Below are 27,955 nucleotides of genomic sequence, written 5' to 3' on the forward strand. Positions count from 1 at the left end.
GGACTGGCTCATCACTCGCCTTCCTTTAATGAGGGCAGCAAGCAGAAGGTCTGGACCATAACCACCCTTCTGTGAGTACTCAGCAAAGCATGCCAAGACATACCAGAAACTCAGGGGCGACAATACGGTGGAGAGCTCACATTGCCTTTGCCGCCTTAGGAAGACTTGGTGTGCGATTCTGAGGTCTATTAACTTGTCTTTGCAGCAGATGTGGGTTGGCTTGAATTACATGGAGCGACTGACCCTGACGGCTGGCAATTTAAATTGGATCTATGGATCTTTAGATGCAAAGAAATAGTCACAAGACAAGAGAAGGGGCATTAGGACTAACTGGAACTGGTACTCTCAGCTGACCAAGAGGCTGGCCATGTGATCAAATTCTTAAAATCACCTATTCGGTTTTCGGGTGAAAATTTGGAATAGTCTGTATGAGCCCGTTTTATGATAAAGGATGCTATGTACATCAGGATCATGGAGAAGGACAATGGGTTTAGAGGACAGATGAAACTTTTCATCATGATGAACTCCTGGCTGTGCTATGGTGGCGCATGGAGATGTGAGAATAAGATCACCCTATCCCTTAGACTGCACAGAGATCCAGCCAGTCCATCCTAAAGGAGATCAGCCCTGGGTGTTCATTGGAAGGACTGATGCTGAAGCTGAAACTCCAATACTTTGGCCACCTCATGTGAAGAGTTGACTCATTGGAAAAGACCCTGATGCTGGGAGGGATTGGGGGCAGGAGGAGAAGGGGACGACAGAGGATGAGATGGCTGGATGGCATCACCGATTTGATGGACATGAGTTTGAGTAAACTCCGGGAGTTGGTGATGGACAGGGAGGCCTGGCGTGCTGGGATTCATGGGGTCGCAAAGAGTCGGAAACGACTGAGCGACTGAACTGAACTGAAGGACTTTCCCTGGGGCTTCCCTGGTGGCTCAGATGGTAAAGAATCTGCCTGCAATGCAGGAGACCCAGGTTCAATCCCTGGGTCGAAAAGATCCCCTGGAGAAGGGAATGGCAACCCACTCCAGTATTCCTGCCTGGATAAGCCCATGGACAGAGAAGCCTGGTGGGCTTCAGTTCATGGGTTCTCAAGGAGTCAGACATGACTGAGCGACTAACAAGGACCTTATTCTATCTTTAAATAAGGCTCTTTAGTAAGAAGTCTCAGCTGCATCAGGTATGCACACACCGTGAACTGAAAAAACATACAGGACTGATATTTTCATCGAGATTATTTTGAATAGTTCTTCCTCCTTCAGATTAGCTGAGATAAATAGGCTTCCATTCATGTAAGTTATGGCATATTTTAGGTGGACAAATATGAACATAATCTTTGATCATAATCTTTGGTTTAGTGATTACTGCCTTGAATAATTGCTAACACACACACATGTATGAGTAGGACTTGCTTGGTTCTTTATTACCGTACACTAGAGCTAAGCTGGAAGAAGTAAAGGGTTGAAGGAGCAAGACAGGGGAGAATCAAAGACACAGAAAGACTGAAAGACTGAGACTAAGACAGAGATGGCCAGAGAGAGACAGAATTTTAAACTCTCTTTCTTCCCACTGCCTAAGAATCCACCTCTCCTGGAAATCGTAGGCTGTACTTAGAGGCTCCCCTTGAAGAATGAAGATGGAAAAGGAATGCTGTCTTTATATTCATGAGACAGAGCCTCATCAAAGATAAAATCACACAGGCACTTCCCTGGTGGTCCAGTGGCTAAGACTCCACTCTCCCAATGCAGGGGGACTGGGTTTGATCCCTGCTTAGGGAACTAGATCCCATATGCTGCAACTAAGAGTTCGAATGTTACAACTAAGACCCAGCACAGCTAAGTAAACAAATTAGACAAATAGTTTTTTTTAAAGATAAGTCATACATTAAAAAAAAAAAAAAAATCACTGTGGGAGAGGGGAGAGACCCACAAAGCTATCCAATTTTGTCTGGTTTTGGACATAAGACTCCCAGCTGACGTGTGAATTCTTTTGGACTAATTACTTAAAAATATAGTTATCAACAGAGATATTCTGTTGAAGGTAGGAAATCTGAAGCCTGTCTTTATATTTTTAAAAAGAATTCCTATATACATATTTTGGGGTGGGGGTTGAATAACAAAATAGAAAGATTACTATTACCAAAAACGTCTGAAAATAAAGAGTATAATTGCTTTACTGGATTAACATGTTAAAAAATCCTTTTATTATACATAACATTACTTAAGGTAACTTTTACGCATTTTACTATATAGAAACCTAACAATTCCTTTTAACGGTTGAGTCATATTCCATTGTATATATGTGCCACATCTTTATCCATTTCTATGTTGACGGACATTTAGGTTGCTTCTGTGTCTTGGTTAAGGTAAAAAGTGCTACTGTGAACACTGGGGTACACGTATCTCTTTCAGTTAGGGTTTTCTCTGGGTATCCGGCCAGTAGTGGGATTGCCAGTCATAATACTTTTCAGTAGTTTAACCGAGTGGTTGGGGAACAGTACACAAATGTTCAATCTAAGTTTCATGAATCCATTTCCAATTTTATGCCTACATCCCTTTTCTCTTCCTCTCGTTTATGAGCCTCCTTTTTCTCCAAAATATCTTCTCCACAGTCTCTGGAACTTTTACAGTCTATTGCATAAACTCTCCTTCTGTTTCTCATGTCCCTGAGCCTCCTTCTATTTTGAATTCCCAGATAAACTTCCAGAAGGACTTTGCCCGTGCTACCCTTTGAAGCCAAATTATTTGACAAGATACGTAATGTTTGGAGGAAAACATCTGAAACTGAACATGGCCACGTTTTTATAAAAGAGGATTTTACATGATTTCCGAGTATTCGAATAGCTTTCTTCATCATAATAGTTGATAATAGTTAATGCTGATAAAACAAATTCTATGAAAGGCATACATTTTCATTTATGCATATAAACTTTTTTCTCTTTTTCCTAACCAAAGGGAGATTACTACAAAATACAATGGCAAACTGCATTCATTTCAAACCATAGCAAAGTCATTTTTCTTTTCATATCACCACTGTGCCAAAATAAATGTAGACCTTGCGTTTTTTTTTTAAACCAAGGATTTCTCTAAGGCTTTCTTAAATTTGTGAGAGGCTAAGCCTTAACATGGGCTTCCAGGTGGTGTGAGTGGTAAAGAACCTGTCTGCCAGTGCAGGAGACCTAAGAGATGAGAGTTTGATCCCCGAGTCAGGAAGATCCCCTTGAGGAGGGCTTGGTGATCCACTCCAGGTTCTTGCCTGGAGAATCCCTATGGACAGAGGAACCTGGTGGGCTATAGTCCATGGGGTCGCAAAGTTGGACATGACTGAGCGACTGAGCACGCACACATGCATGCAAGCCTTAATACTCCCCCAACCCTTTACCATATTGATTTCTCAGGATGTATGCTGACTGGGGAAAGGGCATGGACTTTGGTGATAGACTGTTCTGGGTGTGAACCCCTACTCAGCCACTTCTCCCTGTAAGACCTTAGGAAAGTCATTGAGCCTCTTTAAACCTTGATTGCGTCATCTGTAAAAACGTCTGGCTTATAGTAGACCCATAATAAGTAGCGGCTAAATACACACGCTTTACAGGTGGTAGATGTTCCTTGTTCTGGCCACTATTACTCACAGATGATAAGGTAAAATATTTAGTCAGTGTGGTGGTTTGCCCAAGTCAAACCTAATAGTCCTTCCTCTGGAGTCACTATATATTCTCTACATCTGTAATGGGGCTTCCAGGGGCACTAGTGGTAAAGAACATGCCTCCCAGTGCAGGAGACGTAAGAGACACGGGTTCGATCTCTGGGTCAGGAAGATCCCCTGGAGAAGGAAGTGGCAACCCACTCCAGTATTCTTGCCTGGAGAAGCCCATGGACAGAGGAGCCTGGCAGGCTACAGTCCCCGTGGTCGCACAGAGTCGGACACTACTGAAGCGACTTAGCAGGCACATCTGTTATAACACTGAACACTTTTATCATCAAGAAAATAAAAAGTGAATGTCAAATTTTCCTAGTGAAGATTAACTCATCATCAATTGGCAATATCCTTTCCTCTTCTGAATGTAAGTTTAGCCAAAAACTTGCTCACCATTATCAGTGAAGTGAATTTTCTTGGGTCAAATTACAAAAGGGGACTGAGTTTCAGACTACATGCCTTTTAAAACAAACAACTAAAAGAACATATAAATATTATTCATAATCTCAACGGACGGTGCAAAATAATGTTTAGAAGTAGGGTATGTTTTCTAGCAGACAAGACATGTATGGTGATATGTCTCTTATAGGAAGGAAATGATTCATGCATAATGGAAGATCAAAGATTTCGTTTAGTTACAATACTTCCATTGTACTAAAAAGACGAGAGTGTCATGGATCACCCTACAAACACCTCTGTAACCTGCATTTGACCTGCAGTTACGCTTTAACTGCTCTCTTTCTTGACTAGTAGAGGAATTTTCCACGTTCATAAAATGACCTTTCGGAAAATATTACCCAGAAGAATGTCTGCTATTTTATACTTGTAACTCATGTTCAGTTCTAAAGCTGTTATCAGTGAAGTTAAAAATGACACCTAGACATATACCCAAGAGTATTGAAGGCAGATGTCCTTACAAAAAATTGTACATGGATGTACAAAGCATATTCATGTTCATAATAACCAAAAGGAAGAAAGTCCCCAGATGTCCACCAACTGACAAAGGGCTAAACAGAATGTGATACTGCCATACACTGGAGTATCATTCAGTCATAAAAAGGAATGAAATGCTGCTATAACGTGGCTGACCCTTGAAAACGTTATGCCGAATAAAAGTGAGTCACAAAATACCACGTATTGTATGATTCCATTTACATAGAAGAGACACGTCTAGAGAGTCAGAAAGTAGATCAATGGTTGCCTAGGGCAGGGCCTTGTGGGGAAATGAGGAGTGACTGCTGAGTGTGGGGTTTCTTTTTAGAGTGATGAGGATACTCCCAACATTCACTGTGGTCAGAGTTGCACAACTCTGGATACGCTACACTAAAAACCACCGAACTGTAAAATTGTTACTGGTGAATTGTATGGTATGTGAGGTATATGTCAATAAAGCTGTTTTTAAAAAGTAGTTAAATTATATTTCCAAGCAAACATTACAGATTCAGGACAGGAAAAAAAAAAAAACAAAACACTAAGAAAATTGCTTTAGGGCTAAATATATGAAAAGTACATGGTATTCAAGTACAGTGATAAACATTTCTTCTACCATATATTCAACCACCTACTCATTTGGAGAGAAGTGCTTTGGAAGTTCTGAATAATCTACTAGTATCTAAATCTCCTCAAAGACCTGATTTATCAGATTAGGGTTATATAATAAACCTCCAAATGTCTATGGATTAAAAAAGACACTCAGAAAACTATCTAATGCTTTCCTATGGATGGTGATATTATGGGTGATTTTTTCCCCCTGCATTTTTCTATTATTTTGTACTAAGCATTTATGAGTATGTGTATGCACTCAGTCGGGCTTCCCTGGTGGCTCAGAGGTTAAAGCATCTGCCTGCAATGCGGGAGACCAGGGTTCGATCCCTGGGTCGGGAAGATCCCCTGGAGAAGGAAATGACAATCCACTCCAGTACTCTTGCCTGGAGAATCCCATGGACGGAGGAGCCTGGTGGGCTTACATTAGTCCATGGGGTCGCAAACAGTCGAACATGACTTAGCAACTTCACTTCACTTTATGCGCTCAGTCATTCAGTCAAGTCTGACTCTTTGCAACCCCATGGACTACAGTCCATCAGGCTCCTTTGTCCATGGGATTTTTTCAGGCAAGAATACTGGAGTGGGCTGCCATTTCCTTCTCCAGGGGATTGTCCCAACCCAGGGATTGTACCCACGTCTACTGCTTGGTAGGTGGATTCTTTACCACTGAGCCACTTGGTAAGTAAGCCTTATTATATGAGCATTAGCTACTTAAAATTTTTTTACATTTATTTTTATCTGTCTGTGCTGGGTCTTATTTTGGCCTGTGGGAGTTAGTCCTCTGACCAGACATTGAACCTAAGGCTGCTGCTAAGTCGCTTCAGGCATGTCCGACTCTGTGCGACCCCATAGACGGCAGCCCACCAGGCTCTCCTGTCCCTGGGATTCTCCGGGCAAGAATACTGGAGTGGGTTGCCATTGCCTTCTCCAATGCATGAAAAGTGAAAAGTGAAAGTGAAGCCGCTCAGTTGTGTCCGACTCCTAACGACCCCATTGACTGCAGCCCACCAGGCTCCTCCGACCAAGAGGTTTTCCAGGTAAGAGTACTGGAGTGGGGTGCCACTGCCTTCTCTGCATCGGACCTGGGGCACCCTATATTGGAATGTTGAGTCTTAGCCACTGGACCACCAGTGAAGTCCTGAGCATCAGTTATTTTTTAAAATCAGAAGGAAAAAGTCCCCAACATGGCTTGCCATATACTTGCCATATATTGCAAGTTGCCATATACTGCACGTACTTGATCTGTTCATCTCACTTCTTCATTCCCCACTTCTGGGCTAACCACTTCTACCTCATTTACTTGTTGGTCTCTACAGCCAAACCAGACGCTCCCCGAGGACAGGATCAACCTCTACTTGCTTCTATATCTAGGGCCCATAACTTTCTGTCCATAACTGGCACTCATAAAATACATACTGAGTGGTTACTGTTCCTTCTACCAAGGTTTTCCTCTCTAGTCTTTCCATAAGGTTCAGTCTCGCACATCTCCAAATTCACTTCCTTGGTTCGTCTCTGGGTAATTCAAGTGTGAGCATGTGTGTTTGCACAGATACGTATGTGTGAACAGATGTATACACAGTCAGAGCTGACACCGGATTTGATTTCTACCGTTGTATCCATTCATGCTTTACCTGCTCTCTGGGCTAGGCAGTATCTGCAAACAGTGGGTATTTAAAAACCACGCGACCTGATGATTAGCCCCCTAAATCTGAAATCTTGCCAAAACCAGCAGAGAAGCAGCAAGAGACCTGTGGGGGTAGAACTTTTGCCCTGGCGGGCTTACTTCATCAAGGTAGGCAGGACAGGGATGGGCTCCTTGGAAGACAAAGAGGAAAGTGCAGGAAGGGTAGCAAAGGCGAAACAGAGAGTGAGGGATTAACGAGGGTGTGGAGGGGAAACAGGAGCTGGAAGAAAGCCAGCCCAGAGAGGAAGAAGGGCTGGAGGAAAAAAAAATATGAAAAGTCCAAGGAATGAAAAACGAAGGACTGGGGCAAAAAGAACCTGAGATGAAGTTCTGTCGGTGAGGGAGGTGGTCCTGACAGTGAAAACCAGATGAACACAAGTTACAGGGTGATGCCATTTCTGTGCACGGCAGGGGACACTCAGTCTGGTCATTTCCTTAAAAGTAAACAGCTGAATTCATTTTCACCAGTTACCAGCTGTGAATAATTTATTTCTCCACAGAGGGCTCGTATTTAGTGGACTGTGAGTAACTTCCTTGAGAGAAAAAGAGAGGGGGAGAGAGAGGAAAACTCCAATGGTTTTCGATTCAAAATGGCCAATTAAACTAGAGCTCACCCAACCACTTGAGATTTCTGAAACATTACAAAACTTACAAATTAATATATTTACTGACTTAGTCAATTTTATACATGACTAAGAAAGTCTAAGCAGTCATTAAGATGTAAAAAAAGTCACTTCTAATCATCTGAACAAATGTTGAGTATCTACTATTTGCCAGAAACTATTATTTCTCATATACACTTATTTAATGAAAGAACTGCCTTTCTCTTCTCCTAGTCTTAGGGTACTTGGGCTGATATAACAAAATCATAGGCTGGGTGGCTTAAATGACTAAAGTTGATAACCTGCAGCTCTGGAGACTGAGAAGTCCTAGAAGAAAGTGCCAACATGATTGATTTCTGCTGAGGACCCTCTTCCTGGTTTGCAGACCACCTTCTCATTGCATCACTCATATGATGGAGAGAGAGAGCAAGTTCTCTGGTGTCTCTTTTTTGAAGGGCACTAATCTCCAGTGGTCATGTATGGATGTGAGAGTTGGACTGTGAAGAAAGCTGAGTGCCGAAAAATTGATGCTTTTGAACTGTGGTGTTGGAGAAGACTCTTGAGAGTCCCTTGGACTGCAAGGAGATCCAACCAGTCCATCCTGAAGGAGATCAGTCCTGGGTGTTCATTGGAAGGACTGATGCTGAAGCTGAAACTCCAATACTTTGGCCACCTCATGAGAAGAGTTGACTCATTGGAAAAGACCCTGATGCTGGGAGGGATTGGGGGCAGGAGCAGAAGGGGACGACAGAGGATGAGATGGCTGGATGGCATCACCGACTCGATGGGCATGAGTTTGAGCAAACTTTGGGAGTTGGTGACGGACAGGGAGGCCTGGCGTGCTGCGGTTCATGGGGTCGCAAAGAGTCAGACACGACTGAGCGACTGAACTGAACTGAATCTCCTCATGGGTGCTTCACCCTCATGACCTCATCTAACTCCAATCAACTCCCAAAGGCCCCATCTCCAAATCACATCAAATTAGGGGTTAGAGCTTCAACATCCGAATTTTGAAGGGGACACAAACATTCAGTCCATAAAACTTCCTTCCTCAAGTTATTAAATACAACATCTCTCCTACCTTTAAAAGTAGAAGGCTGGGTTGGCATGTTTTGGTCCAATAGGAACAACAAACAAGATTTGTCTCATTCTGTGTCTGGGATTCAAGTATTTATTTCATATAATTTCCAAGAATTTTTCTTGCCAAACAACATGTTTGTTACTCTCCCAATGCCTCCCTTATCTCTTGCTGTCTAATCACTCTGCTCATCAGGGGAGGTTTTTTTTTTTTTAATTTATTTATTATTTATTTATTTTTGGTGGCCCTAGGTCTTTGACGCTGCGCACGGGCTTTCTCTAGTTGCGGAGAGCTGGGGCTACTTTCGAGTTGCGGTGCGTGGCCTTCTCATTGCGGTGGCCTCTCGTTGCAGAGAATGAGCTCTAAGGCATGTGGGCTTCCGTAGGGGCCGTGCATGAGCTTAGCTGCCTTATGACATGTGGAATCTTCCCAGACCAGGGATTGAACCCAAGTCCCCTGCATTGGCAGGTGGATTCTTAACCACTGGACCACCAGGGAAGTCCATCGGGGGAGCTCCTAAGGCAGGAAAGAAATGATCAGGTAACTGAGCATTTCTAAAGGCTAGGGTACTCCCTACATTACTGCATTTCATCCTCAGTCTAACCTAAACTTGGACAACTAGCAAGTACTAATATAACTTTGCATTTGAAACAAAGCTTGAGAACCAGGAAAAGAGGTTTGAGTCAAAGCTGAGATGTGCTAACTTGCAAGCGTAAAGCATTTGTATTAGTATTACTAATTACTAGGAATCTGGAGGCAAGTCCAGGATCTGGGACTTCCCATGGAATCACCTCTCTCACCATGAATGATAAGCTTCTTTTATAGTCAGACATCTCAGGTTCAATGCCCTGGGGAAGGCAATCTTCTGTCTCTTCATATAACTACAGAGTCTGTATAACTCTCTTCCTCCCTTATGGAAATTCGAGCTGTAATATGCACTGTATTTTAAGTTGGGCTTGGTATTGAAAAACTTTAATGACAACATGCTGGAAGATCATTTGGGGCAAGGGTGATTGGTGGCATGTGGAGACATAGAAAGGATTATCAGAGATTACCAGGAACACTTGGCAAAAGTAGTGTCAGAGATTGATTGGTGAATGGTTTAGTTGCCAAGTCATGTCTGACTCTTGCGACCCCATAGACTGTAGTCTACCAGGCTTTAATTACTAACTGGGCTCAGGGTTTATCAATTACCTTCACTCTGCAGAAATGTGAACTAGAACCATCACTTACCCAAACTTACCCATCACATAATAAAATCATTCTGTCCCATAATTCCTAGCCTTTTTTAATACTGTGCCTTCCTGGGAGAGAAAGCAGACCTATATGAGGGAGCTGGCTGGGTGGGAATCTTGGAACCTCTGTTCCTCAACACTGGCCATGTGGTGGGGCACCCATGAACAAGGTGACCGAGTGATCTAGGATGCCCAGGATGGTTCCACTTTTAGCATTAAAGATCCTGTATCCAGGGAAACCTCTCTGTCCCAGGCAAACCAGGGTGGCTGGTGACCCTACCCAGGAGACCCAGTACAAGAAGTTATAGTAAAAGAAAAAAAAAAAAAAAGACTAATTTTTAAAACAGTATCTTTGTTATTTCAGAGGTCTTTGGTAAACAATCAAACGAGATCTCTCAAAATAATAAGAATGAAGGTGGTCCAAAGAGACAAGTTCATTTTTGTTTTTCCTAGTAACTCACTGTTTCTATACAATAAGGGACTAGACACTCAGTAGCTTCCTCCTCACACCAAAATTCAATTTGTTATTACTCCATTTTAGCAAAAGACCTTGTAAAACCGTATACCTCTTGCACAGGGAAAGAGTATTGCCTGTGGTTTAATCTGCCTGGTCAACTTAACTGGGTGAGGGAAGTGCACATCTAAGTGTTAGTCTCTCAGGCACGTCTGACTCTTTGCGACCCCATGGACTGTTGCCTGCCAGGCTCCTTGTCCATGAGATTCTCCAGGCAAGAATACTGAGTGGGTTGCCGTTCCCTTCTCCAGGGGATTTTCCCAACCCAGGGATCGAAGCTGGGTCTCCTGAATTGCAGGGAGATCCTTTACCATCTGAGCCACCAGGGAAGCCCGGCATAATCTAAAGAGGAGACCTTCAATAGAGACTGGGATGGAGCTATCACACATCTAGGAGGACAAAGAGAATGCTAGAAACTATGCTACCAAGGTGCAGTGGGCCTTCAACAACAACAACCTAGGTGCAGCAGGAGAGAAAACTGTGATTAACCAGCAACATATACCATGGAAAACAAACTAGCTGCGTGAACCACGGTGACACATGTGAGTCAAGTTTTCTGTCCGAGAGGCAGACATCAAAGCAATACACAATGAGCTCAAGGCAGAATGTGTTAAAGTAAGCCCACTGATTAGTGACACAGTCCAATAGCAAATATTACTTAAGTTACGGTAAGAAAAATGTAGCTTTCAAAACCACTCTTCCTTTTAGTCTTTGAATCCACTGGTCTGGTCTTTGACACAATTTCTGCCAAAGAGAGTTTTACGGGCTCTCATGTGGGTGTGTCTCTGAGCAGATAATTATGATTACCTCTACGCTCACATGCACATGCTCTCTCTTGCAAACACTCTAATACTGACATCAGCCAGCTGTCAGCAAAATGATGCATAATCCAAGGCTGCAAGTTTTAATGATGATTTTGGAGTAACATAATCACTAGAAGTTTTCTGCAAAAGACGTGTGTCTATTGGTTGAAGTGGCTTATTAAAAAAAAAAGCAGTTTTTCTCAAAAGGGAACCAAAAGTATCACTCATACAGTATTACAAATGATCCAAAAATATCCTCAAATTGGATTCAATCATTGGTTAAAAATACTCTCCAAATGGTGGAAAATGACTTTCTCATTTTTTCCTTAAAAAAAAAAAAAAAATCTGCTTAGCATACAAATAAGGGCACTGGCCACAGAATGTCAGTGGGGTTTGTCTATGTCTCTAGTACTGAGAGATTAATGTGATCAATCAACAAAAGTTAGCATTTCTTTTCTCAGGGTAAATTTCTGCTGACTTCAGAGCCAGCTGAATTTTTTAAAAAGGCTTACTTATTGTGCTTATATTTTTAATGATGGGCAGCTACTTTAAAAATAAATTGTTTTTCTGATTATGAAATATAAATGTATTGTAGAAAAACTGGAAAATACAGCAAACTAATTAGAAGAAATCAAACTATCATTTCTTTTCTCTTTTTATATTTAAGCAGTTAAGATGGGATCTCTTTCAAACAAACTTAGATGGCATTATACTCCAGACCAGGATGGGAATCCTGGTTGTACAGTCCTTGGTTTGAACAAGAATAAAAAGACAAGACGGTGATTGGCCGTCAAAACAAAGCTGAGACTGAATATGATTCAAGCCTTTATGAAGAAAAGAATCAAGGACATATTAAAAAAACATTATTTGTACACACATTTCTACCTACCCTTTTAGAGTTGCTATTTTATGACAAGGAACAGTTCAAATCCTTTCCCTTTATTCCTTTCTAAATGGTCAAGACAACTAGTACCCTGTATGAATATAATATTCCTATCCAGAACATTTTGGTTGGAATCCAATAATGTGTGATAATTTAACAATTTAGCACAGGAAGCAAAGCCCACAACATTCCTTAGAAATTTCACAGACTATCTAGACAGAACAGAACCATTTGAACAGTATTTTTTTTTCAGTGATATTTGAAGAATGCAATTTTTCATGGTCGACACAGTGGGTTTGTGACGGATGCAAATTCAGATAGGAATAGAACACAATTAAATGATTCATACTCTTGCATTATGCTTCCACAGACTTTTGTTTCTGCACGGGTCAAACAAAGGAAAGTTGGTGTTTGACAACTGTGGATGACTCATCAGAGGAAGTTCTGACCCTATGGATGTGCTTGTTGAAATAAAGCTGGTTAACAAAGCTCGCCTTTTTTCTCCCTGTGGGCCAGTGAGGGTTTCGTTTTAGGAAATGGAAGTGTCAATGTGGACAAACTGTCCTGAAGTTTTTAAAGCATAATGTGTCGTTTCCTTCAACTGCCTTTGAACAAAGAATATGTGAATGGAAAATAAGATCTGAATTTCTTTCACTCATGTCATATGAATGGTATTTTGTTTACAAAAGCTATGTTGCACTCAGACATGTATTAATCTATAATGTGATAGGAAAGTGGTGCAGTGACAGTGGGGTGTGCTAGAGCTTCCCAATTAATTTTTAGAGCCCTTTCTTCATTAAGGAGGTTATGCCTTTGTCATACTCATTGCAAACATTTTCTCCAACTTTACCATATGCTCTGAAACTTTGCAGCATCTTTATTTTTTTGATGAACAGAAGCTTTCAATTTTTATATAGTCAAATACATTAACATTTTCCCTTGTTTTTAACGCATTGAAAGTCTAGCTCCATTTTAGAGGCATTGATATTTTCTATAGCTTCTTTATACTTTTACAGTTTCATTTTTAGTATATAAATCTTTAAGCCACCTGTTACTTGCTCTGTGGTAAAGAACAGAGAGAATCTAATCAGATTACCATTTCCCCCCCCCCCCTCCCGCCCCCGCCCAGTGAGTTGGTCAGTTACTGTACCTCATTTGTTGAACAAGCTATTCTGTCTTCCAGGATTTGTGATTTATGATAAACTATAACACTTCCTGGATTAGAGTTTTTTTGGGGGGCTGTCTGTTCTGTTCCATTAATGTCTGTCATCTCTTCTGCTGGAACCAAATTGCTTTTATTATTCTGGCTGCATAACACATACATTTTACTGATTGGTGGTAGAAGTTTCGTTTTTAACTTTTTTTTTGATGAACAGTGCTTGGCTACTTTCATCAATGTAGCTCTTCCAAATGTATTTTAGAAAATCCCACTGGAATTCTGACTGAAGCTGCATAAACCTATAAATTAATTTGGAAAGTTCTTGCATCTTTTGAACATTCAACCTTCTCATTCAGGAAAATGTAGTATATTTCCAGTATTCAAATCTCCACATCGAGGTACATCTTTTATATCTCTCAATCAAGTTCTATAGTTTTCTTGACCTGGGTCCCACATGTTTGTTTATATTAATTTACATTCTTGATTATTACTGGGTGTGAGATAGAGCTACTTCTAGCCGGAGAAAACTTGCTCTTTTATCTGAGGTCATGATCCTGACTGTTCTCGAGTCAGGGGTTACCTTCGATTTCAAAAGTGGAAGCAGAAGAAAAAGAGGGTCATGTGGGGATGGTTTATATTCATAGCATGAAGTCTGAGCCTTCCAGAAAGGCTCTAAAGGTTAAAAAATATGTAACCAAAAGCATCAGGGGTTAGTGAAAAAGAGAAATAACGTGCTAATATGCTCAGAGTGATGACTCATTGCATTGGATCATCTCTGGGAAACCACCTACTAAGTAGAATTTAGCAGTTAAGGCGTTATTTTTGGTGCACCGTTATGGCTACTTCCTCTTGGAAAAAAAAACAGATTAAACCCCAGCCTTCTAAAAAAGATAACAGTGGTCCTCCTGGCAGACCAGCCTGTCAGGTAACAATGCTCTTTCAGGAGCAGGACAGGGCTGTGTCCCCTGTAGCGTCTTCTTTAGAACAAGACAGAAGCACTGAGCCACGTGTAATGGAAAAGGAATACAACCCCAGAGACAGAGACCCAGCTCCTAACAGGCTCTGTAACTGATTAACGAATCACTGAGTGTAGGCAGGTGGCCACTTAACCTCTCTGCTCATCTGCTCAAGAATCCACATCACAGCTCCTGTCCCACTCTATACCACAGATGGGCTGCAAAAATTACAAACTGGACGAATCAGAACTGCTGGCAAGTAAGATTAGCTGCCTGGTAAAAGTCATACTATTAATCAAGCAGCAAATACTTTGGGAATTTGGGACTAGCAGATGCAAACTATTACACACGGGATGGATAAACAACAAGATCCTATCCTACAGCACAGGGAACTACATTCAACATCCTGTAATAAACCATATGGAAAAGAAGATGAAAAAATATACATATGGATAACTGAGTCACGCAGCTCTACATCAGGAACTAACACAGCGCTGTAAGTCAACTACACCTCAAAATAAAATCGTAGCAAATATAATAAACACTCACGTACTGCAAAGTGACTTATTTTTGCTCCGTACTGTATTACCTTCTATCCTAGCCTCTGCCCCGCCCCTGTCCCTGCTGGTAATTTCTTTGCCTAGTTTCATTCTGGCTAAGTATGCAAAGAAAATTCAATGCTCTTGTTTTTGCCCCATCTTTGAATTTAATGTACCCATGATATTCTGCTGTGCTACTTACGAATATCACTGGCTCAGAAAACTTTAAAGATGATATAGTTAGGATAATGACAAATAGGAGAGAAAATGTGTTTTCTTATTCAGTATCCATGGCAGTAGGACTAATTTTTAGAGTATTCCTCTCTTTACTCCCATCAACAAAGCTTGACTATGGTCTTTCCCTTATATTAATGAAGAAACTGAGGTCCTGCAAAATTCAATGGCTTGCTCAACGTTTGATATTTTGTTCATTCACTTCTTCATTCCTTCCTTCCTTCCTTCAGAGAATACTTTAGAGAATGAGTGTCGGATGATGTTCTGGATGCTAACAATATAGTAATAAATGAAAAACCCTCCCCTTCCTGAGTGCATTCATAAACTGTTACTAGAATGTGTATTCCCCTGATTAGTGGTGAGCTTGAACACCTTCATACTTATGCATATTTACCACTGGCAATAATTCTATGAATGTCTACTTCTCAGTTTCCAACAAAGCCAGATAATTTTACCTAATGAAATGGGATAGGAATGAGAGGTAAGACCTATTTTTCCAATCCTTACGAACAATCCTGAAGCACAGGCAATACTCTCCTCATTTTACAGATGAGGAAGCTGGGACTCAGAGGAGGGTTTTGTAACTGAAACAGACAGTCAGATATGTGGTAAGTGCAAATGCTGGAATTAGTACTGTTAATCATGATTTCTTATTGATGTTATTATATTATATATTTAAATGCAATCTACCATAGAACATTAAAGGGCTTCCCTGATAGCTTGGACAGTAAACAATCTGCCTGCAATGCAGGAGACCAGTGTGTGACTCCTGGATTGGGAAGATCCCCTGGAGAAGGGAATGGTTACCCACTTCAGTATTCTTACTTGGAGAATTACAAGGACAGAGGTGCCTGGAGATCTACAGTCCATGGGGTTGCAAAGAGTTAGACACTACTAAGCAACTAACACAGCACACTAAAAATAAGTTACACACGAGTTATTTAGGGAAATCTTTGGCCCCAGTGCATAGTACTTATTTATGAAACAAATGAACATATTCAGAATCTGATTGGATTACACATTCTCTAGAGACTCAATCCACCATGCACTTGACTTAACAATTGTAAGAGAAGGACATTATAGGCATAATGTTGTGTCAGTCACACAAATGAAACAACTGGTAAAAAATATGTACAGTAATAATTACTGTAAATTTATATATTGAAATTACATGTTAAAAAACTGGAAATATAGGTCAAATGTATACATAATAGAAAATATATTCATAGTGTATTATATATATATATATATATATATATATATATATATATAAGACTACAAAGAAGGTTATAATGAAAATCTTAAGATATATGTTATCTATCTATGGGTTGCAGGCAATTTTCACCCTCCCTTTTTTGCTTCTCTGCATTTTCCAAAATCAGACTTTAAAATTTTGCTAATGTATTACTTTCTAAGAAGAAAAATACAATAAAAGTTGTTAAAAAAAAAGTCCAGTTATGTTTTGCTATCTCTAAATTGATGGTCTTAGGAAAAGATGAATATATAGATATTCAAAAAAAACTTTCGGAGGCATTTTTTTTTAATGTACTTAAGACTATGCGGTCAAAGGGGCTGTCAGATTACATTAGGTGTTACATACTTCTCAACTAGATTAAAGATTTCAATTGTGGCTGGACACTTATTCAAAAACTGGTTCTCAGTTCAGAAAATAGTCTGGTCCAATTTCAGGTTTTAAACAACTAAATGTCTACTTTCTGATTATAAAGTATAATTATGTATTGACCTTTGGGACTTTCTGATCATCACTGGTAGGCTTGGCACTGTAACTGAGGTATGCCTTTTCCTGAAAAGTGAAGTTTAGATTCTTTCAAACTACCAACAAGCTTCTGACGACAACAGGCAAATTAAAACTCTGAGTGAAAACTTTAAGAAAGTATATAAGAAACCTTAGCCTTAAGACCATTACGTCAGAGAAATTATGTAGATAAAAACCAGTGCCACCTAAAAGATGTTGAGTAGGTAACTTTTCTTCACCACTGATGGCTATTAATAACAGATGCAACTTACCAAGCACATGCAGTAGGCCAGGGGCAGCTTTACTCTATTCTACATGTATTATCTCATTTAATTCTAAGAACATTCTGCTAAGTACATAATATTATCCTCATTTTAAAAGGAGGAACTGAGCCTTAGATCAATTATCAAGTCTAACATCTACTATTAATAGGTAATAAACAGCAGACAGCACACCCAGTGGTACAAATACAGGGTGATTACCGAATTTTGAGAAAGTACTCAAAAAAGTGAGGCTCAAAATAAATTTTAAAACTTGAAAGCTTGTACTGTGTTTATCTCAGTGAATTCATCTCTTTAAATTCGAGCCATTTGAAGCTTATAACAGCTTCCCTAGTGGCTCAGTGGTAAGCAATCTGCCTGCAATGCGGGAGATGTAGGAGACATGGGTTTGATCCCTGGGTCAGGAAGATCCCCTGGAGAAGGCAATGGCAACCCACTCCTGTGTTCTTGCCTGTGAAATTCCATGGACGGAGGAGCCTGGTGGGTTACAGTCCATGGGGTCGCAAAGAGTCAGACATGATTGAACATGCACATGCACACACACACACACACACACACGGCTTTTAAAGCATCATAGGTGGAAGTATCTAATACAGTTAAAATAAAATATTGGTATAGCCTGGTAGTGCACACTGTATTCCTTGCTCATTAAACGTACTTTCAAATCGTGTACCTTTAGCACAAAACTAATATGCTCTTTAGATTCCTTTGGTTTTGCATGCTAAAAAGTCTTAAAGACATTTACATTAGAATTTTATAAGGTAACTGAACTGCTACTCTTTTTTTTTTTTTTTTTATAAGAGAAGCACTTTGTTTCTTTATTTTTGCTGCATGGCATGTGGGATCTCAGTTCCCCGACTGGGGGATGGAACCTGCGTCCCCTGCGCTGGAAACACAGTGTCTCCAGCACTACCCCACCAGGAAGTCCCTGCCCTTCTTTATGAATTTACCAAGTCATACTGTATAGTTGGTATACCTTTGGTGTTTTTATCCTATTGTTTTATTAGCACCAGCACTACTTTCAAAACAAACACTTTCTTTAAAAAGATACATGGGGCTCCTGAGAGCAGGAAGACCTTGACACAAGGGACGTGTCTGCAGGGTGCGCCTGGCGTGGCTGGGGAGCGCGGCCACACCGGTGCCACGGCCACTCCTGGAACAACGTCCTACTGTCCGATGTTTAACTGATCCGCTCATCTGAGGATGAACTTTCCTGGTACCTTTCCCCACTTGTTTGGGAGTTCTGCCAATGCCCAGATAGAAGGACGCTTCAGAGCATATGTGGGGTTTGCCTCAGAGGCCTGCGGCGGAGGCACAGGCTCTGGTGGGCAGCAGGACAGCACACCCTGTGTGGATCATCCGGGCTGGACAGTGGCCCCAGTCCCACTCTGCCACTGGCCGGTAGTGAGTGACCCCCGAGGGCAACACGAACTCTCAGCCTTAGGCTCTTTGGGCCATTCCTTGAATGCTCTATGGACTTACTTAGTAAATTAAAAATATGCACATGATCCAACTATCCCACTTCTGGGTATTCATCTGAAGAAAATGAGAACACCAATTTGAAAAAATATATGTATGCCTATGTTCATTGTAGCATTATTTACAATCGGAAGGACTGATGCTGAGGCTCCAATACCTTGGCCACCTGATGGGAAGAGCCAATGCACTGGAAAAGACCCTCACGGTGGAAAAGATTGAAGGCAGGAGAAGCAGGGGCCGACAGAGGATGAGATGGTTGGATGGCATCACCGACTCAATGGACATGAGTTTGAGCAAACTCCAGGAGATGGTGAAGGACAGAGAAGCCTGGTGTGCTGCAGTCCATGGGGTCACAAAGAGTTGGACACAACTTAGCGACTGAACAACAAGAAGACATTAAGGCAAACCTAAGTGCCCATTGATAGAAAAATGGATAAAGAAGCTGTCCACAACAACCACAGTGACACTGTAAAAAAAGAAGTTGTCGACATACACAGTATAGCTACAGTACACACACACATACACACACACAGTGCAAGATCACTCAGCCATAAAAAAGGATGAAATCTTGACATTTGCTACAACATAAGTGGACCTAGAGGGTATTATACCAAGTGAAGTAAGTCAGAAAGAGTAAGACAAATAACATACGATTTCCCTTATATGTGGAACAAATGAAGTCATAGGCACAGAGAACAAACAGGTAGTTACCAGAGGAATAGGGGTTGGGGGAGCAGAGAAATAGGTACAAAGAGACATGAAATGAAAGAAATGAAAAGGTACAAACTTTCCATCACTGAGTCACGGGTATGAAAGGTAACGTGTGGAGAATATAGCCAACAATTACATAATACCTTTGTATGGTGACAGATGGCTCCTAGACTTATCATGGTGACCGTTTTAAAATGCAGAGACATGCAAGTCATGGTGCTGCGTACCAAGTACTCACATAGTGTTGTAGGTCAATTATACTTAAACAAATTCATAGAAAAAGAGGTCAGATTTGTGCCTACCAGAGGCAGGGGTGGGGCTGAGGTGGAGGGGGAGGTCGACTGAAGGTGGTCAAAAGGTAGAAGCTTCCAGTTATAAGATACACAAGTACTAGGTATATAATGTACAACATGATAAATATAAGTATCATTACTGTACATTATATCTGAGGGCTTCCCAGGTGGTGCTGGTGGTTAAAGAACCCGCCTGCCGATGCCGGAGAAGTAAGAGACGTGGGTTCAATCCCTGGGTCGGGAAGATCCCCTGGAGGAGGACATGGCAACCCACTCCAGTATCCTTGCCTGGAGAATCCCATGGACAGAGGAGCCTGGCGGGCTGCAGTCCCTGGGGTCGCAAGGAGTCGGACACTACTGAAGCGACTTGGTACCACCTTTCACTAAATCTAAGGTGCTGCCAACCGATTCCAATGTACATCCTGATTCTAAAAATAATAAAAAATGGAAAAAAGGTACAATATGTGAAATATGGGAGCTGCTGTTGCTGTAAAGTCACTTCAGTCGTGTCCGACTCTGTGCGACCCCATAGACGGCAGCCCACCAGGCTCCCCCATCCCTGGAGTTCTCCAGGCAAGAACCCTGGAGTGGGTTGCCATTTCCTTCTCCAATGCATGGAAGTGAAAAGTGAAAGTGAAGTCGCTCACTCGTGTCCGACTCTTCGAGACCCCATGGACTGCAGCCTACCAGGCTCCTCCATCCATGGGATTTTTCAGGCAAGAGTACTGGAGTGGGACGTCATTGCCTTCTCCAGAAACATGGTAGAATAGCTGGTAAAACTGCTGTTTTCTTGTTAGGAGACAGCAAAATGCTTCAGGCATACAGTGTTCAGATTCTTCTCGATCTAACTCTGGAACTTACACCTTCTGTTCCTTTATAGAACCATTTAACTTCTCAGTTCACTGAATACATATTTACTGACAGTGTTTTTTCACTTTTTAAAGTTAAAACAAACAAAAAATGCATCTCTGAGCTTTGGTGAACACACATGGCGAGCTGCCAGTCTAAAGTTCTCGAAACAAAAACAGCAAATAGAAGACGCTGACTGCTAAAGCCCTTCTCAGTTACAACAAGCGTTTCTTGAAAACTCAGCAATGGTGCAACCTTATGAACCATTTGTTCTAGAAAATTCAGTCAAGAGGATTACGGGGTAAGCTCTTTTGACATAATTTGGTGACTGGACTCCTAGCTTCCTTTGTGTATCCGTGGTCTGAGAAGCATGTTAGGAAGCTGATAAAAATAGCTTCAGTTCAACTCCAGGCTTTCTCTTCCCCCAAGAAAAGCTTTCCTGCTCAGCACTGCTCCTCGGTACTTATAGTCTTCCTGTTCTCACTGGAAAATTGGAGTCAGTGCCTGAGGCATCACCACGCGAGCCTCCTGCCTCATGATCACATCAGACTGCAGGCCGAAACTGTTCTGTACCATTTCCTTTGTGTCCCCCTCTTTTCTGTAATCTTTTTGTTGTTGTTTCGTTGTTATGGGTAGTGACAGTTTCTGGTTTCTTTCGTTTATCAACGGTTTCCTTTACCACAGCCTCTATTCCTCCCACTGGAAGGCTGGCACGACGGGAAGCTGGAAGAAAAACCACAACTGAATAGCCTGGCACTTTCTTTAACAGTCATTTCCAACCACAGATTAATACTATTACTGGATTTGACTAACGGCTCTCAATCAGCCCAACTGTCATCACTTGAGAACATGTGAGCTGGTGGCAGTCAAAAAAGGAAAATATAAGCAAAGCCATATCATGGTTACAGCTTTACTGATTTCTCATCTTTGGAATACAAAGATGCTTCTCTGAATATCCTCTTCTTGGTTCTCCTTAATCATCGGTATCGCATATGGACCCGGAGAATATGCAGACAGACCTCTGCTCCAACTAGCTGGGGGCTTATGTCAGCTGGTGAGAGTTGCCATGGGGACCATCGGGCTTGCGAGGGCAGCCTGCTCAGTTGCAGTGGAGGGCGGGTGCAACCCGCACTTTGCCCCGTCACCTCTGGAAACTGCACTGGTTGCCGGTGTTCAAGGGTCTTAAGGACCCAGCATCCAAGTCCAAATGAAGAGGCCCTTTTGGAGGTTCTGTGTTGATAACAGTGGTGCCTGATGCCAGCCTATCATCATGAGAAATGAGGTTTTTCTCTTCACCCTTGACCTTGACATAGCAGACTCCAGGTCTAGCATGGGTGGTAGGGGTTTTTTTTTTTTTTTTAAATAAAAAATGTTTCATTGGAATAAACGGGACTTACAATGTTGTGTTTGCTATATGTGTACAGAATCTTGTTCAGTTATATCCATACCTATATTGACTCATGTTTGTTTATTTTTGGTTGTGCTGGGTCTTCATCGCCGCAGGCTTTCTCTGGTTGCGGGATCGGGGCTAGGCTCCAGCTGCGGCTCGCAGGCTCCTCCAGTTGTGGAGCACAGGCTCTAGGCCCACGGGCTTCAGTAGTTTCGGCACACGGGCTTAGCTGCTCTGCGGCATGTGGAATCTTCCCGGACCAGGGATCAAACTCGTGTCCCCTATGTTGGCAGCAGGATTCTTATCCACTGTACCACCATGGAAGTCCAGGGTTTTCTGACAAAGGCTAGAAGATGATGGTCTGGTCTGTGAGTGGCTAAACTAAACTAAACTAAACTAAACTAAAATCAGGTTCTATCCTAACTTGGAGCTTTCTGCATTAACAAAAAGCCCATCTGATAAGAGTGAGGGTTTTGCCAAACAGTGATCCCCAGCTTTTAGTTTTCACAGAACCTAACCTACAGAGAGAAGAGGATGTGAATGACTATTATTTTCTGATTCAACGACTTGGGTCCTCCTCTGGGTGTTTCATATACAGTAATCCCAGTCGTCTTCTTTAAAATGTACTGAAAGGCATGTGTTTAATACATCACTAGTGGGAAAATAAGGTAGAAAAATCTTTCTGGAGGGTGATTTGGCTCCATATATCAAAGGCCATGGGGTTCTAAATATTCTTTACCTCACTATTCCACTTCCAGGAATTAGTACTAAGGAAAAAAATCCTGGGAGTACAGGAGAGTTGCAAGAGCATATAGCACAACCTTGCTTTTTTAAAGGCTTGTGAATTTCACTCACTCAATAAATACTCAGTATGTGCCTAGTAATATTTAAATACAAGTAAATAAGATCATGATATATTTTTATATGAGAAAAAAGGTTTAAAAAAGCATGAGTTCATTTTTATAAGAAATTAAAAACATTATAACATTAGAAAAAAATTGAAAGACACTTGTTAAGTTACTAATAATGGTCAACTCTTGGTTACTGGCTTAAGGTTTATTTTTCTTTCTCCTCTCGACTCACCTTAAAAAAATAAGTGTTTTATAGAGAGCTATTTTGAGATCATATAAATTTCTCAATCTTTATCAAATAAACTCACTCAGAGCTTTAGCATCCGCTGATGCTTTTCTAACTCTATCATTCTATTATATTAGTTGGCATTTATTGAAAGAAAGGCTTCCCACTAGTGGCACTAGTGGTAAAGAATCTGCCTGCCAATGCAGAAGACCCACATGTCGTGGGTTTGATCCCTGGGTTGGGAAGATCCCCTGGAGTATGAAATGGCAACCTGCTCCAGTATTCTTGTCTGGAAAAGTCTATGGACAGAGAAGCCTGGCAGGCTACAGTCCATGGAGCTGCAGAGAGTCAGACACGACTGAGCGACTGAGCACAATGTAAGAAAGAGCTTTCTCTTCTCTCCTGTCTTAAAAGTATGGACTCATGGATTTTTGTTTTATTCAGTGGATTTAATCCATTACTGTAATTATATATTTTAATGCCTCAGATTGTTTTAGAATTGTCTAGTGGTCTCTTTAGGCTGGATTCTGTGCCCTTTTAGCATATTACCAGTTCTTTTTTATTAGCATTTTCTTATCTGACACAGCAAGATGCTCTCATTCAGTCAGTTCAGTCACTCAGTCATGTCCGTGTCTTTGCGACCCCATGAATCCCAGCACGCCAGGCCTCCCTGTCCATCACCAGCTCCCAGAGTTTACTCAAACTCACGCCCATTGAGTCGGTGATGCCATCCAGCCATCTCATCCTCTGTCGTCCCCTTGTCCTCCTGCCTTCAATCTTTCCCAGCATCAGGGTCTTTTCCCAGCGAGTCAGTTCTTCTCATGAGGTGGCCAAAGTATTGGAGTTCCAGCTTCAGCATCAGTCCTTCCAATGAATATTCAGGACTGATCTCCTTTAGGATGGACTGATTGGATCTCCTTGCAGTCCAAGGGACTCTCAAGAGTCTTCTCCAACACCACAGTTCAAAAGCAGCAATTCTTCGGCGCTCAGCTTTCTTTATGGTCCCAACTCTCACATCCATACATAACTACTGGAAAAACCATAGCTTTGACTGGACGGACCTTTATTGGCAAAGTAAAGTCTCTGCTTTTTAATATGCTGTGTAGGTTGGTCATAACTTTTCTTCCAAGGAGTAAGTGTCTTTTAATTTCACGGCTGCAGTCACCATCTGCAGTGATTTTGAAGCCCCCCAAAATAAAGTCTGTCACTGTTTCCACTATTTCCCCATCTATTTGCCATGAAGTGATGGGACCAGATGCCATGATCTTAGTTTTCTGAATGTTGAGTTTTAAGTCAACTTTTTCACTCTCCTCTTTCATTTTTATCAAGAGGCTCTTTAGATCTTCTTTGCTTTCGGCCATAATGGTGGTGTCATCTGCATAGCTGAGGTTATTGCTATTTCTGTCCAGGCAATCTTGATTCCAGCTTGTGCTTCTTCCAGCCCAGTGTTTCTCATGATGTACTCTGCATATAAGTTAAATAAGCAGGGTGACAATATACAGCCTTGACATACTCCTTTTCCTATTTGGAACCAGTCTGCTGTTCCATGTCCAGTTCTAACTGTTTAATCCTGACCTGCATACAGGTTTCTCAAGAGGCAGGTCAGGTAGTTTGGTACTCCCATCTCTTTAAGAATTTTTCCACAGTTTGTTGTGATCCACACAGTCAAAGGCTTTGGCATAGTCAATAAAGCAGAAATAGATGTTTTTCTGGATCTCTCTTGCTTTTTCGATGATCCAACGGTTGTTGGCAATTTGATCTCTGGTTCCTTTGCCTTTTCTAAATCTAGCTTGAACATCTGGAAGTTCACAGTTCATGTACTGTTGAAGCCTGGCTTGGAGAATTTTGAGCATTACTAGCATGTGAGATGAGTGCAATTGTGCGGTAGTTTGAGTATTCTTTGGCATTGCCTTTCTTAGGGATTGGAATGAAAACGGACCTTTTCCAGTCCTGTGGCCACTGCTGAGTTTTCCAAATTTGCTGACATATTGAATGCAGCACTTTTGCAGCATCATCTTTTAGGATTTGAAATAGCTCAGCTGGAATTCCATCACCTCCACTAGGCGTTGTTCGTAGTGGGCTTTTCTTAAAGAGCTTCCCCGGTGGCTCAGACAGCTACTGTCCATGGGATCACAAATCACAAATCACAAGGATCGCATGACTGAGTGACTAACATACACACAGAGGCTTATCTTATATTCTTCACTCTGATTTTAAAATATATTTTACAGTAGCCATGATTAGTTTTGTTAAATGAAAGAACACAACCAATAATGAAAGATTTATTTTAATGTCCAGATTGCTGACCCTACGTATTTCTGAAATACTAAAGCCAATGGGCTCCTCTTTTGAGTTCCAAGTGAGATAGGAGAGGGAAGTACCTGCCTGACAAATCAGTGTGAAAGGCAATTCTGTCCAGTAAGATCATTAAATGAGGCTTCCCTGATGGCTCAGATGGTGAAGAATCTGCCTGCTGTGCAGGAGACGCGGGTTCGATCCCTAGGCTGGGGAGAATCGCTGAAGAAGGGAGTGGCTACCCACGCCAGTGTTCTTGCCTGGAGGATTCCATGGACAGAGGAGCCCGGCGGGCTACACTGCTCCATGGGGTCACAGAGTTAAACGCGTAAGTCACTGCTCCTTCCCTGATGGAGACCAGTGAGCCAGGCCCACAACCACAGATATGAAAAGGAACAGAGCATGTTCTGTTCAATGCATGTCTCGTTTCCCCCTCAGATTCCTGCACAGACACACGGTGAGACGAGATCGTTTTCATCTGTGACTGAGTTTCTTCCTGCTGACTGTCTGGAGTTTCCCTATGAGCTGGGATGAGGCGCCTCTTCCGGTGCCTCAGAATAAGACTCTCTGATGGCCAGTACACACTGGGTTCTGTGAGGCGCACAGGAGAACAGGACAGGCAACCCCAGTTTCTCTCCATCCCAGAGGTAGCTGATCCCACACCCGGAGTGCCCTACCTGGCTTCTCTCATCTCACCAGATGGGTCTGCTGAAACTCACTGCATGCTGCCTCTCGCCAGACTCCAGGGTCAGTTCTAGCCTTGTGGTGACTGTGGTGGGGTGGAGGGGAAGAGACACGAGGAGCCCTGCGACGATTAGTCACTACTTCAACACTGAGTCACTTGGCCATGCCGCCCAGGCAGCTGTGACCGAAGTTCACGCTCTGTGCCCTCAGGCAGGAGGCTCTGCTGGGATCCAGGACTCCAGGTCCTAGGCTTTCTGACCCTGAATACTCCTCATGTCCAGGGTTACCTCTGACAAGAAGCCACCCCTTATCCTGCTCCAGAAAAAAATGGTACACCCAGGTACTTTAACAATATGAACGAAATGACAGGGGTTAAATTTTACTAAGCATATGCAATCTGAAACACAAAGCTCACTGCTTTACACACGCTGTGTAATTTAACCTCAGGTCAACAGCAGGTGAGAACTCTACATTAATATCCTCATTTTACAGTTGAGGAAACTGAGGTGGGAGAGATGGTTCATAATGAGTCACCACTACCCAGCTAAGAAGAGATGGAGACAAAATTAAAGGCTCCAAAACTGCTTCCTGCAACCCCTTCACTACATTGCATTCTTCAGATATTAGTGGACCTGAAACTCTGACTGAACAAAAATTGTAGTTTTTTTTTTTTTTTTAAGAAAAATTAATGAATGGAACCAACCCTGATAAGCTGGATGTTGAGGTCAAGAAGCATTCTTTAGTTGAGTCTGAGAAAAGAAAAGAGGAGTCCCAAAGACCTGAGACTCACTAAGAACCTGGAGCCAGCTTGCCCTGCTTCCATAGCTCATTCATTCCTTCAGCACTCCTGCGGGTCTGGGACATGTGCTTCACTGTGCCACGCGAAGGGGCTTCAGGAAGGCATGCGTGATGCAGGCCCTGACCTTGATGTGGTCCCTTCAAGTTCAGGGACGAAGAAAGAGAAATGGCCATTAAATAAATGAGTGCAAAAGAGAAAATACGACGCTCTGATGAAGAAGAACTGGGCGGTCAGAAAAGGCCTCTCTTAAAGGTGCTGACATTTAACCTAGAGGATGACACAGAAGCAGCAGTTGATGAGATCTGTTCACTTCCCCTTCATCTCTGGTAGTAACTGGAATTTTTTAGTACTTTTCAAGGGTATTTACAACTTGGGTTCCTTAAAGCAGGCCAACCACTATCTCACAATCTGTACGTGTCTATGTGCTCAGCTATGTTAATCTCTTTGCAGCCCCACGGACTGTAGCCCACCAGGCTCCTCTGTCCATGGGATTTTCCAAGCAAGAATCCTGGAGTGGGTTGCCATTTCCTTTTTCAGGGGATCTTCTTGACCCAGGGATCGAACCTGAGTTTCCTGCACTTCTTGCATTGGCAGACAGATTCTTTACCTAGGAAGCCCAACAATCTGTATGCTTGATCACTAATGCTTTCTCTGCCCAGTTTAAAATATCACCAATATGATATAAACAATACGGAACTGTTCAGTCCAGAACTATCCTCATTCCTTTTTTCTTAAATACAGAAAATCACTTCAGAATCAGGGACAAGAGGAAAAACTCTGCGTTTTGTAGAGTTCATCCAAGTGTACTATTTGCTTCTTCCCTGCGGAATTGTCATATCAGCTTTAGGAAAGATGATGAAAGACAAGAATTGGGCCCAGAGGATGCTAAGGAAGCAAGGCCAAATTTGCTTTTCACGTGGGCCCTTAGGGGGAGAGTGGAAGGCAAAAGCAGTGAACTGGGTCCAGATTTTTTTCTATCAATGCTGTGTAGTGGTTAGATGAGGAACTCGAAACCAAAAGGCTTCTTTCCTTCACATTTCTGGAAATGGTAATTTTATTATCTCATCGGTAGAGGCTCGGCAGAGTCTGCTGAAGGCAACAGCACAGAAGACCCAGGGTTCTTTTCTCACTACAATCCAACTGTATTTCCTCTGGGAGAAGGATGCTCCCTAAGAATATGTGGAGTTGGAACCGGAGGCCATTTAAAGCTAAGGAGGGAGTGTTTTTGATGTCTGGAGAGTTCAAATCATGATTAGATTTTGGGTACAAAGACTGCACTGTGTACTGTCTTCACGGAGCAATCTGAAGTTATAAGGCCCTCTACTTCCTGGCTTCCAGAAGTTTGTTTTCTTCTCCATCACAGTGTTTCCTCTAACTACTGAATAATTAACCCTAATGACTAATCTAGTC

At 42.0% G+C, this 27,955-nt stretch overlaps 1 protein-coding gene across 3 annotated transcripts in view; it reads right to left on the reverse strand.

Annotated features, from left to right (window-relative positions):
* Positions 1-27,955, reverse strand: part of CDK6 (cyclin dependent kinase 6) — a 253,918-nt gene that overhangs the window by 25,530 nt on the left and 200,433 nt on the right. The gene's annotated exons all lie outside the window — the stretch shown is intronic.

The sequence above is a fragment of the Cervus elaphus genome, chromosome 18, assembly GCF_910594005.1.
Source record: "Cervus elaphus chromosome 18, mCerEla1.1, whole genome shotgun sequence".
Lineage (NCBI taxonomy): Eukaryota > Metazoa > Chordata > Mammalia > Artiodactyla > Cervidae > Cervus > Cervus elaphus.